The 12,880-nt window shown below is 37.9% G+C and overlaps 1 long non-coding RNA gene across 3 annotated transcripts in view; it reads right to left on the reverse strand.

Moving 5' to 3' along the window:
* Positions 1-12,880, reverse strand: part of LOC116657138 — a 50,269-nt gene that overhangs the window by 33,995 nt on the left and 3,394 nt on the right. The window contains exon 1 of one of the 3 annotated variants that reach the window (XR_004312148.1): positions 4,458-5,854. The exons of the other annotated variants lie outside the window; for them this stretch is intronic. This is a non-coding gene — a long non-coding RNA (uncharacterized LOC116657138). Of the gene's footprint in view, positions 1-4,457; positions 5,855-12,880 lie in introns of those variants that run through there. 3 annotated transcript variants of the gene reach the window in all.

Consider the following 12,880-nt stretch of genomic DNA (forward strand, 5'->3'; position numbering starts at 1 on the left):
GTTCAACATGCAAAAATCCATTCAAAGTAATGTAGCACATTAGTAGAACAAAGTGGTAGGGGAGAGGGGAAATCACACGACCCTCTCAATTGATGCATTAAAAGCTTTGGACAAAATCCAACATCATTTCAGGTTTATAAAAACACTCAGAAAGCCAAATGGAAGATCCTCCACATGAAGAGCACTTATGAAAAAATGCCAGCTAACCTCACACTTAAAAGACTGAGAGCAGCCCCCTCAGAGTTAAGAACCTGACAAGGATGCCCACTTTCACTGTTTTTCAACACTGTAGTGAAATTCTAACCAGCAATTAGGCAAGAAAAACAAAATTAAAAGCATCCAAATCAGAAAGCAAAGAGTAAAATTATCTCTGTTTGCAGATGACTTGATCCCACATATAGAACATTCCAAGTAATTTTTTAAAAAACCTATTAAAAATTTTAAAAAATAATAAAAACTATTAAAGCTAATAAATGAATGCAGCAAAGTTGCAAACATAAGACCAACACACAAAAACTAGCTATGTATTATACGCCAGCAATGAACAATCTTTCTTTTTTTGGCAACAGTCTTTAAAGAAAATTGAGAAAATAATTCCATAATTCACAATAGTATCAAAAAGAATAATACATCTTGTACCAAAGGCAACTTCATGTGCCTGAGGCGCAGGGAGGCCAAACAATACTGAAATGTTGTAGTCTGCAGCAAAGAAGGGTTTATTGCAGGGCAGAGGAAGGAGAACCAGTAGCTATTGCTCAAAAACCCCCAAACTCCCTGAAGGATTTCAGCAAAGCATTTTTAAAGACCAGGTGGGGGGGGGGGGCAGCCTTGGGCATGTGATCAGCTGTGCACAAGTCTCTGATTGGTTGATGGTGATCAGCTCTTAGGCACCAGAAGGGCTGGGGGTTACACGCTCATGATGACCAATCAAGTAGTTAATTTCTCCCATTTGGTGGTGGTTATTAGCATCTGAAAAACTCAGGAAATATACATCAGATACTATTATCTGAGTACTTCAGAGAGGAGCTACAGCAGAGGATATGGGGGAGGGGTCTGACCTGGGAAGGCCTCATAGGGTCCTGCTCCACTACAATTTCTCCCCTTTTCCTTGATACGCCACACTCTTGAGAACAGGTGTTGGACAAGAAGGAGGATAATGTTTCGGATAGAAAGGTTAATCATAAACTTGGCAGAGGAACTCGGTTTTAATTTCCAATCCTGTTTCATCTTTCCCCAAATCTTTCAGGGAAGAGGGCAATAAACTTCCTGGAAGTTTATTGGAAAATTCCTGCTGAAATGGGTGTAGTCCCACCTCGGTTTGGGGAATGGACCACAGCTACTCCATTTAGACTTTCAAATGCATTCCCCTCTTCAAGGCCAAAGCAGATGTACAATGCATGTCCAGAAGGCCAGAAAACAGGCTGCTTTGGTCAGTAAAGTTTAAGTTAAACCATGTAGAAGCCAGAATGATTTCCCATACTTCAATACATGGTTCTTCCATCATTTTGCATCATTCTGATTGCAAATCTTTCAATAGAAAGCTGATGATCAGAATATCTATTCCTTAATGCTGGAGTGGTGGCTCTTGCCCCAGGTTTGAGGCAGGAGGGAAGGGGTCAGGGCACAGCCACTTAAGGAATGACAGCAATTTAACACCAAAATGGTGGAAGATTCAACTCCCAGTTGGCCTTGAGGATTAAGAGGTTTGACTTCTAGTAGACCTTGAGCTTCATTATATGCTCATTGTAACAGTGATAAATAACATGCCCGCAGGCGCCATGACAGCCCCAAAGCTAACCGCAAACTGCCAAAGAATGGGTGGTGGCCCGATCCCTGGGAATCCCAGCCCCTTCCCCAGGGCAGTTGGAATGATCCCACCAGTACCTTTGTGAAACTACTGAGTCATAAAAACAGGCAACACCAAGCCCAGTGGCCCTTTTTTTGCTCCCTTCTCTTTGGAGGTGGCCCGCACTCTGTCTGTGGAGCGTGTACCGACTTTTACTTTAACCTGAGCACCTAATTCCCGCACCTCTTGCCTCACTCTCTATGCAGTATGTATCTCTCTAAATAAATCTACCGTTACTCAACGGTGGCTCGCACTTGAATTCTTTCCTGCGCGAGGTCAAGGACCCACACTTGGCGGGGCACGTCCCAGGGATTAAACTGAGACCTGGGACACGGTCCTCCTCACGCCCCCCATCTGTTTTCCCACATCAGGTTCAGATCATGTCCCTGGTGCTAGGCCTCCTTTGTATTTGCCTAGTTATCCACACTGGGGGGAAACTCATCAGACATGGAGAACAGGCTCAGAGGTATATTAATGGGGAAACCCTTTATAGGCCATACATTTTATCACTTACAGCCAATTGTTACACAAGCATTGTACATATGCTTTTTTGTTTGTTTTTTTAAAGTATAGTTGATTTACAATGTTGTGTTAGTTTCTGGTGTATAGCATAGTGACTCAGTTATACATACATATGTTCTTTTCAATATTCTTGTTCATTATAGGTTATTATAAGCTATTGAATATAGTTCCTTGTGCTATACAATAGGTCCTTATTGTTTGCCTATTTTGTATATAGAAGTTTGTATCTGTTAATCCCAAACTCCTAATTTATCCCTCCCTCCACCCCAATTCTGCTTTGGGAACCGTAAATTTCTTTTCTATGTCTGTGAGTCTGTTTCTGTCTTATAAATGAGTTCATTTGTTTCATTTTTTTTAAATTCCACATATAAGTGATAATTGTGTTTCTCTGCCTGACTTCTCTTAGTATGATATCTCTAGATCCAACCATGTTGCTGCAAATGGCACTATTTCATTCTTTATGACTCAATAGTATTCTATGGTACATGTGCTTTTAGCAATAGACTTAAAGCGAGTATTGTTATACATCTTGACTAGTTATACTCTGTGACAACTCCATTAGAGAATTCTCTTTCTATCCTAAACATTGGGGGCAACAGTGTGGTTACAAGTAAAACAGTAACCTTCAATATTGATAGGGAGACAGACATTTGGTAAACAGTTTAATTTAAAAATGAGGATTAAAAGCCAGCAATATTTCAGACAAAACCAAAAAATTACAACCATATTCATCAGTCCACTCAATCCCATGCAACCAATTCTCCTTACCAACAGCTTCATAAAATCAGAGTTTTCATTAGACTTTTTAAATATCCTACCCAGCTCAGTGGCATGATTTAAAGGAAACCTGCACTTGTCAAAATGCACCCCTCTACTAATCCTCCTCAAGACAAAGCAGTCCTGCTAAGCATCAGTTTAAGTGTCTGAATGACAAAAGCCCCAAAAAGGCAAGGGAAAAGATCTCATTAACAATATTTTTGACAAAGAAGCTTAATCAAGTTACTGTGACATACAACATTCCAAGATAACAACCAGAATCACAACTGATAGCGTTGTACCAGGAAATATCCAAATTTCAGAAACTCTGCAGTTCCTAGAATGTTCACACTAATAACATCCATCCATACCATACAATCAGAGGCGGCTTATCACTCATTTGACAATACTTCCTATACAATCCAACAATAATAGATATACATCATTCCCTCACATTGACATGCCTCACTTTCAGCAAAACCAGGGAGACATAACAGGATTTGGACTCAGGTACTGAGATACACGCCACACATACACCCCTAAGATAAAAGCCGATCATTTTCCAGGGAGCGGGTATAGCTCAGTGGTACAGCCCATGCCTAGCATGCACAAGGTCCTGGGTTCGCTCCCTAGTACTTCCGTTAAAAAAATAAATAAATAAAACCTTATTATCTTCCCCCACAAATAAGTAAGTCTTTCCCACCTTTATGTTTCTGATTTCTAAAGATAAGATTCTGGTTTGAAAAAAAAAAAAAAAAAAGCCAACCATTTTCTTCCATTTATAGGAGCAAAGCTAAAGATCTCCCAGTTTTGCAAAAATACCCCAGGGAACTATAAGATGGAACAGAGCTCTGAATACCCATAAGAATTATTCATAGTTGGTGTTGTCAAATATTCAAGGAAACAACAGGAAACAGCAATTCAAAACAGTCTCTCAGAATCACAGTTCCCTAGCCCCAGAAAGGGAGCTTCCCAACCAATTCCTCATCAGTCCAAAAGGGGCGAACCCCAGCCAGTGCCCTCTGAGATGAGGCTGAAAGACCAAGCTAGAAAGGGACAATCCCAACCGACACACTAGGGAGGGATACCCTGGTGTCGTCCATCACACGCAAGCCCATTGCCCACCAAAGACGTCTCAAACTGCCAATGCAAAGTACTGATACACACACACAAACAAAAAAACATGGCCCCACAAAAAAGGACCAGACAAGGTGTAGCCCCAAAATTCCACTCCATTCCCAGATGGAGGCTTCCAGAGTGACCCAGCACTTGAAAGAGAACAGACCCAGACTGTGGAGAGAATTCCCACCCTGCACAGGCTGGAGTGACTCACCCCCAAGCGACACTGAATGCGGACCTCAGCTCTGAACGTTTCTGGGCTCCAAACAACCTCATGTCGTGGGGCGGCGGCTGGTGCCGGTCAGGTGCCCGGTTCCCTGGAGCAAAGTGAGGTCCGGCAGCTGCTGGGGACCCAGGGAAGGGCTGCCCCAGGTAGGGCTGACCCATCATGGGACAGACTCCTGGCTGGCTTGGCCAAAATTGTTACTGAACACAAGTTCGTGTGCTCCACACGCAGGGAGACCAAACAAACTGAAACGTGGGCGTTTGGAGGAGAGACAGGCTTACTGCAGGCCGAGCCAGGAGAAAAAGTGGCTCAAACCCAAACTCCACCCCCCGCCCACGCCCCCAAACTCCCTGAATGGTTTCAGCGGAGCATGTCTAAAGGCTAGCTGAGGGAGGGGCAGCCCAGGGTTTGTGATCAGCTGTGCACAATTCTCTAATTGATGGTGATCAGGAAGGCACTGGAAGGTCTGGGGGCTACTTGCCCATAATCATCAAGTTGTTAACTTCTTCCATGTGGTGGTGGTTTTTAGGAGCTGAAAAACTCAGGAAATATGCATCAGATACTATTATCTGGGTACTTCACAGAGGAGCTGCAGCAGAGAATATGGGGGAGGGGTCTGTCCCAGGAAGGCCCCATTAAGTCCTGCCTGGTTACAGATCTAGGAATCAATTTACTCAAGGACTCGAAAGACTTGTACATGGAAACTACAAAGCATTGCTGAAAGAAATTATAAAAGATGCAAATGAGAAAACATCTTGTGTTCATGGATTTGAGGACTTAATTTTTGTTAGGATGGCAATACAGTCGGCCCTCTCTATCCACAGCTTCCACATCCATGGATATGGAGGTGGACTATATACTTTGCCACTTTACAAGGGACTTGAGCACCTGCGGATTTTGGTATCTAGGGGAGGTCTTGCAACCAATCCCCCGCAGATACCAAGGGATGACTGTACTCTTCAAGGTGGTCTATGAATCCAACGCAATTCCTATCAAAATTCCAACAGTCTTATTTACAGAAAGGAAAAACCAGATCTTCAAATTCTTATGAAACTTCAATGAATCCTGAAGCGCCAAAACAATCTAAAAAGAAAGAACAAATTTGGAGGGCTCACGGTTTCTGGTTTCAAAACTTACTATAAAACTACAGTAATAAAAACAATGTGATACTGACATAAGGATAGACATAGTGCTGGGACACCTGGATATTCATATGCAAAAAATTAACTGGGACTTCTACCACCATATATAAAAATTAAAATGGTTCAACGACCTAAATATAAAAGCTAAAGCCATAAAATTCTTATAAGAAGACAAAGGGGTAAATCTTTATGAGCTTGGATTTGGCAATGGATTCTTAGATATGACACCAAAAGCATGAGCAACAAAAGCAAAAATAGATAAATTATTCGTTAAAATTAAAAACTTTTCTTGACAAAGGACATTGTCAAGAAAGCAAAAAGACAACTTACAAAATAGGAGAAAATATTTGCAAAGCATATAACTGATAAGGGTCTAGTATCCAGAATATATAAAAGACTTTTACAACTCAACAACAAAAATGCAAACAAGCCAATTTAAAAATGGGCAAAGGACTTGAACAGACATTTTTCCAAAGAAATTATGCAAATGGCCAACAAGCACATGACAAGATGGTCAATACCATTAGTCATGAGAGAAATGCAAATCAAAACTACAATGATGGGGAATATAGCCAATATTTTATAACTATAAATGGAGTATAACCTTTAAAAATTGTGAATTACTGTAATGTACACCTGTAACACATAATATTGTACAACTACACTTCAATTTAAAAAACATGCTATTGTAAAATAAATACATTAATAAATAAAAAATAAAAATTAGTAAAAATAAAACATTAACTAGGTAAGAGCCATACCTGGTGATATAGAAGGATTTCCTATAAAGTAAGCAAGTGCAGAAAAGAAAGAAAACTACAATGACATATACCACTTCACACCCATTAGGATGACTATTAAAAAAAAATAGAAAACAAGTATTGGATAAGAATGTGAAGGAATCTGAACTCTCATATGTTGCTGATGGGAATGTAAAAATGATTCAGCTGTGGATCCTCAAAATGTTAAACAGAGAATTCCATATGATCCTCTTTTTAAACCCCAGGCATAAACACCATGGGAATTGAGAACAGGTACTCAAATAAATACTGGTACATGAACATTTACACCAACACTATTTACAACAAACAAAAGGTGGAAACAACTCAAACGTTCATCAGTGGATAAATGAATAAGCAAAATGTGGCATATATGGACAATGGAATATCATTCAGCCATGAAGAAGAATGAAGTATTTATTAATGCAACATGGATAAACATAAAAAATATCACGCTAAGTGTAAGAAGCCAGACACACAAAGTCACATATCGCATGGTTCCATTTGTATGCAATATCTAGGATAGGTAAATAAATACAGACAGAAAGTAGATTGGTGGTTTCGCCAAGGGCCAGAGAAGGGAGGAATGGGGAGTAACTGTTTAATGGGAACAGGGGTTTTTTTGGAGGTGATGAAAATGCTTCAGAACTAGGTAAAGGTGTAAGTTGAGCAACACTGTGAATTTACTAAATGCCACTGAATTGTTTACCTTAAAATTAGTTAGTTCACGTTCTCTTAATCTTACCTCGTTAAAAAAAAAAGTGTATACCAAAAAAAAACAGGAGAAAATTTTCACAAACCTTGAGCAAGCACAGAATTCCTAGACAGGACATAAAAATCACTAACCATTTTTTAAAAACTGACAAACTGTACTTCAGCCAAATTTAAGTCTTTGCTCATTAACAGAGCAAGATAATTAAAAGCAAAGCTACAGGGTAGGAGAAAGATTCAAAATGCATTTATCTGATAAAGGACTCACCTAGATATATAAAGAACTCCTCCAAATCAATATTAAAAGATAAATAACCCAACAAGACCGAGCAAAAGGCTTGAACAAATACCTCAGAAAAGAAGATACATGAATAGCCAAGGAGTACATGAGGAGATGTTTAGAATAATTAGTCACCAGAGAAATACAAATTAAAACCACAGTAAGATACCACTACATATCCATTAGAGTTAAAAGGACTGACAGGAGGCAAGAAGGAGGTGAGTATCTGGAACTCTCATACATTGCTGTAAAATGATACAATTACTTGAGTAAAATATTTGGCAATTTCTAATAAAGATTAAAAAAAATGCTGACCCTATGACTCAGCTGTTCCACTCTTAGGTATTTACCAGAGACAAGTGAAAACCTATGTCTACAAAAAAAAAAAAATGCCCAGAGGTGTTCACAGTATATATATTTATAAAAGCTTCAAAAGTTGGAAATAGTCCAAAATATATATCAACAGGAGAATGGATGGCTAAATTATGACATGTTTGTACAATGAAATACTACTCAGCAATAAAAAGGAATAAAGATCTGATTCTCACAGCAACACGAACAACATGATGGTAAACAAATTGAGAGAAAAAATTCAGACACAAGATTCCATTTACATAAAGGTATGATTCCATTTATATAAAGTTCCAGAACAGGCAAAAACTAGTCTATGATGATCAAAATCAAAACAACAGTTGTCTCTGGGAGGAGGTGGTAGTTACTGGAAAGGGGCCTAAGGGAATTCTCAAAAGAAACGGGAAATGTAGATTTTGGGTGATGTTTGCATGGGCGTACATGTATGTCAAAATTCACGGATTTGTACCCTTAAGAATCTACTCATTTTATATATATGAAATACTTAATATTTGTTTTAAAATCAGACAGGCATCAGACTTCTCTACCAGCAACACTCAAAGCTAGAAGACAATAGAGAAATGTCTACCGAGTTCTGAAGGAGAGAGTGTGGACCATGAAGAAGGTGATCAAAAGGTACAAACTTCCAGTTACAAGGTAAGTAAGTATGAGGGCTGTAAGGTACAATACGACTATCGTTGACATGGCCATGTGACCTGTACGACAGTTGTTAAGAGTAGATCCTAATAGTTCTCATCACAAGGAAAATGTTTTTTCTTTTTTCTTTTTATTGTGTCTATATGAGATGATGGATGTGAACTAAACTGATTTCAGTAAACATTTCACAATATATGTTAAGTCAAACCATTATGCTGTATACCTTAAACTTATACAGTGATGTATGTCAATTATATCTCAATGAAACTGGAGAAAAAATAACTTTTTTTAAAAGTTCTAGAAGAGGAACCTGTTCACAGGCATAGAGAGCAAACTTACAGTTACTGAGGGGAAGAGGGTGGGAAGGGATAAATTGAGAGCTTGAGATTTCCAGATACTAAGTACTATATATAAAATAGATAAACAACAAGTTCATACTGTAGAGCACAGGGAACTATATTCAATATCTTGTAGTAACTGTAATGAAGAAGAATATGAACATGAATATATGTATGTATGTGTATGACATTATGCTGTACACCAGACATTGACACAACATTGTAAACTGATTATACTTCAATATAAAGAATGCAAATTTAAAAAAAGAGGAGCCTGTTGTTTCACAAATTGGCCCGTACACAAAGGGCAAGGAGAAAAGAAAGAGGCAGCTCACTCCAGATTAGCAGGTGGCAGGTTTAATAAACAAGGGAATTTACTTGCCAGGCTTGTCTTGGGCAGCCAGACAAGATTTCTGCACCCACCCACCAGAATCTTTAAGTTTATATAGAGGCCTTAATGGGGTTCAGTCATGTATTCCAACCAGATGTTCTCAACAAGACATCCACTCGCAGCCTACACTGTCAAGGCTGCCCTTGAAACAGCTCCCACGGTGGGAATGGCAGGCAGAGCATACACTCCAAGGACAGGGACGGGGTGAGGAGCCTCTGACTGCCTGAGTCCAGCTCAGGGGTCAACTAGCAACACACTGCCTGGATGACCTCCCAAAAAGCCTAAGGAGACATGACAACTAAATATAATGTGGTGTCCTGGATGGGGTCCTGGGAGAGAAAAAGGATAGTAGGCAAAAACCAGGAAATCTGATTAAACTATGGATTTTAGTTAATAATAATGTGTGAATATCTGTCCATTAATTGTAACAGGTGTACTATTTGCTACTAATTTACTAATGTAAATTGTTAGTAGTAGAGAAATCTGGGTGTGGGGCATGGGGGAACCCTCTGTACTATCATCACAATTTTTTTATAAACCAAAAAACATTATTATATTAAAATAATAATAAAAATAATACAAAATTAAAAAAAATTTTAAGTGTGGACCCCAAAATATTAAAACCAGTCAATCTTTTATTCAAATAAAAAGTCAGGAGGTAAACATTCCCATCACTAATCTGGGTGATGATTGTAAGATATGTTCACTTTGTGAAAAAATTTATTGAGATTTATCTCTATGAATTGTGTGCATTTTTCAGTAAGAATTTGTTTCATATCCATAAAATGGGTATATTAATAAAATGTACCTAATATAGCTATTGGATATTGAAAAAGCTATGTACAATATATACAATAACATGTATATACAATGATAGATTCTAGAACACAGTAAATACTCGATAAATGTTGTACATTGTTTTAATTAAAAGAAAAGAATACCCTTGATTTATATTTTAAAAACTCTGGAAGGGGAGGAAAAATAGAATGGGGGTGTATCTGAAAAAATGCTAGGCAGAAGTTAATAATTCTAAAGGTAGTTAATGGGCTCATGAGGGTATTCTACTTTTTTATATATAAATATTTTCTCATAATAAAAAGGGGAAGTAATCATTAGAAACAAGCGTTCTTTTTATGAAGAAGAAATTATTAAAATTTGGCAAAGTAAACTAACAAAACCTAGTCTTTGAAATCTTTCATGGGGGGAGTGGCCAAGATGGCAGAGTAGGAGGACCCTGAGCTCACACAGGCACACCAAAATTACAACTATTTACAGAGCAACCACTGATGAACAAAACCAGATGACTAGCAGAAAAGATCTACAACTAAAGACATAAACAAGGAACCACAATGAGATGGGAAGGGGGGCAGAGATCTGGTATCGTCAAGACCTACACCCCCAGGAGGGTAATCCACAAGGGGGAGGACAATTGTAACTGCAGAGGTTCTGCCCAAGGAGGGAGTGACCCGATCCCCTCACTGGGCTCCCCAGCCCAGGAGTCTCTTGCATTTCTGTATACTTACAATGAATTAGCCATCTGTATGTCTTCATTGGAGAAATGTCTGTTTAGGTCTCCTGCCCATATTTTTGATTGGGTTGTTTTTTGTTGTTATTGAGCTATATGAGTGGTTTGTATATTCTGGAAGTTAAGCCCTTGTCAGTTGCATCATTTGCAGATATTTTCTTCTATTCTGAAGGTTGTCTTTTCATTTTGTTTATGGTTTCCTTTGCTGTGCAAAAGCTTATAAGTTTAATTAGGTTCTATTTGTTGTTGTTGTTTTATTTCTGTTGCCTTGGTAGACTGACTTGGAAAACATTGCTACGGTTTATGTCAGAGAATGTTTTGCCTGTGTTCTCTTCTAGGAGATATATGGTGGCCAATAGGTACGTGAAAAGGTACTAAATATTGCTAATTATCAGAGAAATGCAAATCAAAACTGCAATGAGGTATGATCTCGCACTGATCAGAATGCCCATCATTAAAAAATCCACAAAAGATAATGCTGGAGAGGGTGTCAAGAAAAGAGAACCCTCCTATACTGTTGGTAGGAATGTAATTTGGTGCAGCCACTATGGAAAACAGTATGGAGAATCCTTTAAAAACTAAAAATAGCTTTACCATGGGATCCAGCAATCCCATTCCTGGGCATATATCTGAAGGGAACTCTAATTCAAAAAGATATATGCACCCCAATGTTCACAGCAGCACTGTTTACAGTAGCCAAGACATGGAGACAACCTAAATGTCCATCAACAGATGACTGGATAAAGATGTTGTGGTATATTTATACAATGGAATACTACTCAGCCAGGAAAAATGAAACAATGCCATTTGAAGCAACATGGATGGACCTAAAGATTATCATACTAAGTGAATTAAATTAGAGAAAGACAGACATCACATGATATCACTTATATGTGGATTCTAAAAAAATGACACAAATGAATGTATTTACAAAACAGAAACAGACTTACAGACATAGAAAACAAACTTATGGTTACCGCGGGGGAAGGAGTGGGAAAGGATAAATTAGGAGTTTGGGATTAGCAGATACAAACTACTAGATACAAAACAGATAAACAAGGACCTACTGTGTAGCACAGGGAACTATATTCAATAGCTTGGCATAACCTATAATGAAAAAGAATATGAAAACGAATATATATAACTGAATCACTATGCTATGCACCAGAAACTAACACAACATTGTAAATCAACCATACTTCAATTAAAAACAAAGAGGTAAAAACTTCCAGTTGCAAAATAAATGAGTCACTTGTATGAAATGTACAGTGTGGGGAATACAGTCAATAACCATGCAATATCTTTATACGGTGACATATCATAACTAGACTTATCATGGTGATCATTTTGAAATGTGTAGTAATACCAAAACACTGTGTTGTGTAACAGGAACTAACATAGTGTTGGAGGTCAATTATACTTCAAAAACAAATGAACTCATAGAAAAAGAGATCAGATTTGTGGTAACCAGAGGCAGAGGGTCCAGGGGAGAGGGAATTGGATAAAGGCTGTCAAAAGGTACAAACTTAAGTACTAGGGATATAATGTACAACATGATAAATATGATTAATACTGCTGTATGTTATATATGAAAGTTAAGAGAATAAATCCTGGGTTCTCATCACAAGAAAAAATGTTTCTACTTCTTTTGTATCTATATGAGATGATGTATGTTCGCTAAACTTATTGTGATAATTTATGATGTATGTAAGTCAAATCATTATGCAGTACACCTTAAAGTTATACAGGGATGTATGTTAATTATATCTCAATAAAACTGGAGGAAAAAATCTAATCTTTATAATAACATACAAAGAGAGGGAAAGGGCATCGTCAAATATTAAAAGAACTCAGAATATGGGAACCACAAGTCTTTCAGGGAAAATAAAAACTAGTTAATAAAATTCCATCAGTTAAAAGTAAATAAAAACTTAAAACTCAGGAATGAAAAAACTGACATAAATGGACTGGTGGTGACCTGTGCATACATTAGATATAGAATGAGTATTAAGTAACTAAGTAAATTATTGTTACAAAACAGAATTTAAACTTGATGAAATTAGACGGTGTAAAACTACTCATTGATTCTCTAATTCATATTTTAATGCATGTCAAAATACTAATGAGAAATGTTCTCAATTTCTCAGCAAGGAATTAATCAATCACTACGGCCTACCATAAAAATGTGATTAATAAATTTTTTTAAATCGTGATGCTATAAGACTACCAGGGTGAGT

Source organism: Camelus ferus, chromosome 17 (assembly GCF_009834535.1).
Source record: "Camelus ferus isolate YT-003-E chromosome 17, BCGSAC_Cfer_1.0, whole genome shotgun sequence".
Lineage (NCBI taxonomy): Eukaryota > Metazoa > Chordata > Mammalia > Artiodactyla > Camelidae > Camelus > Camelus ferus.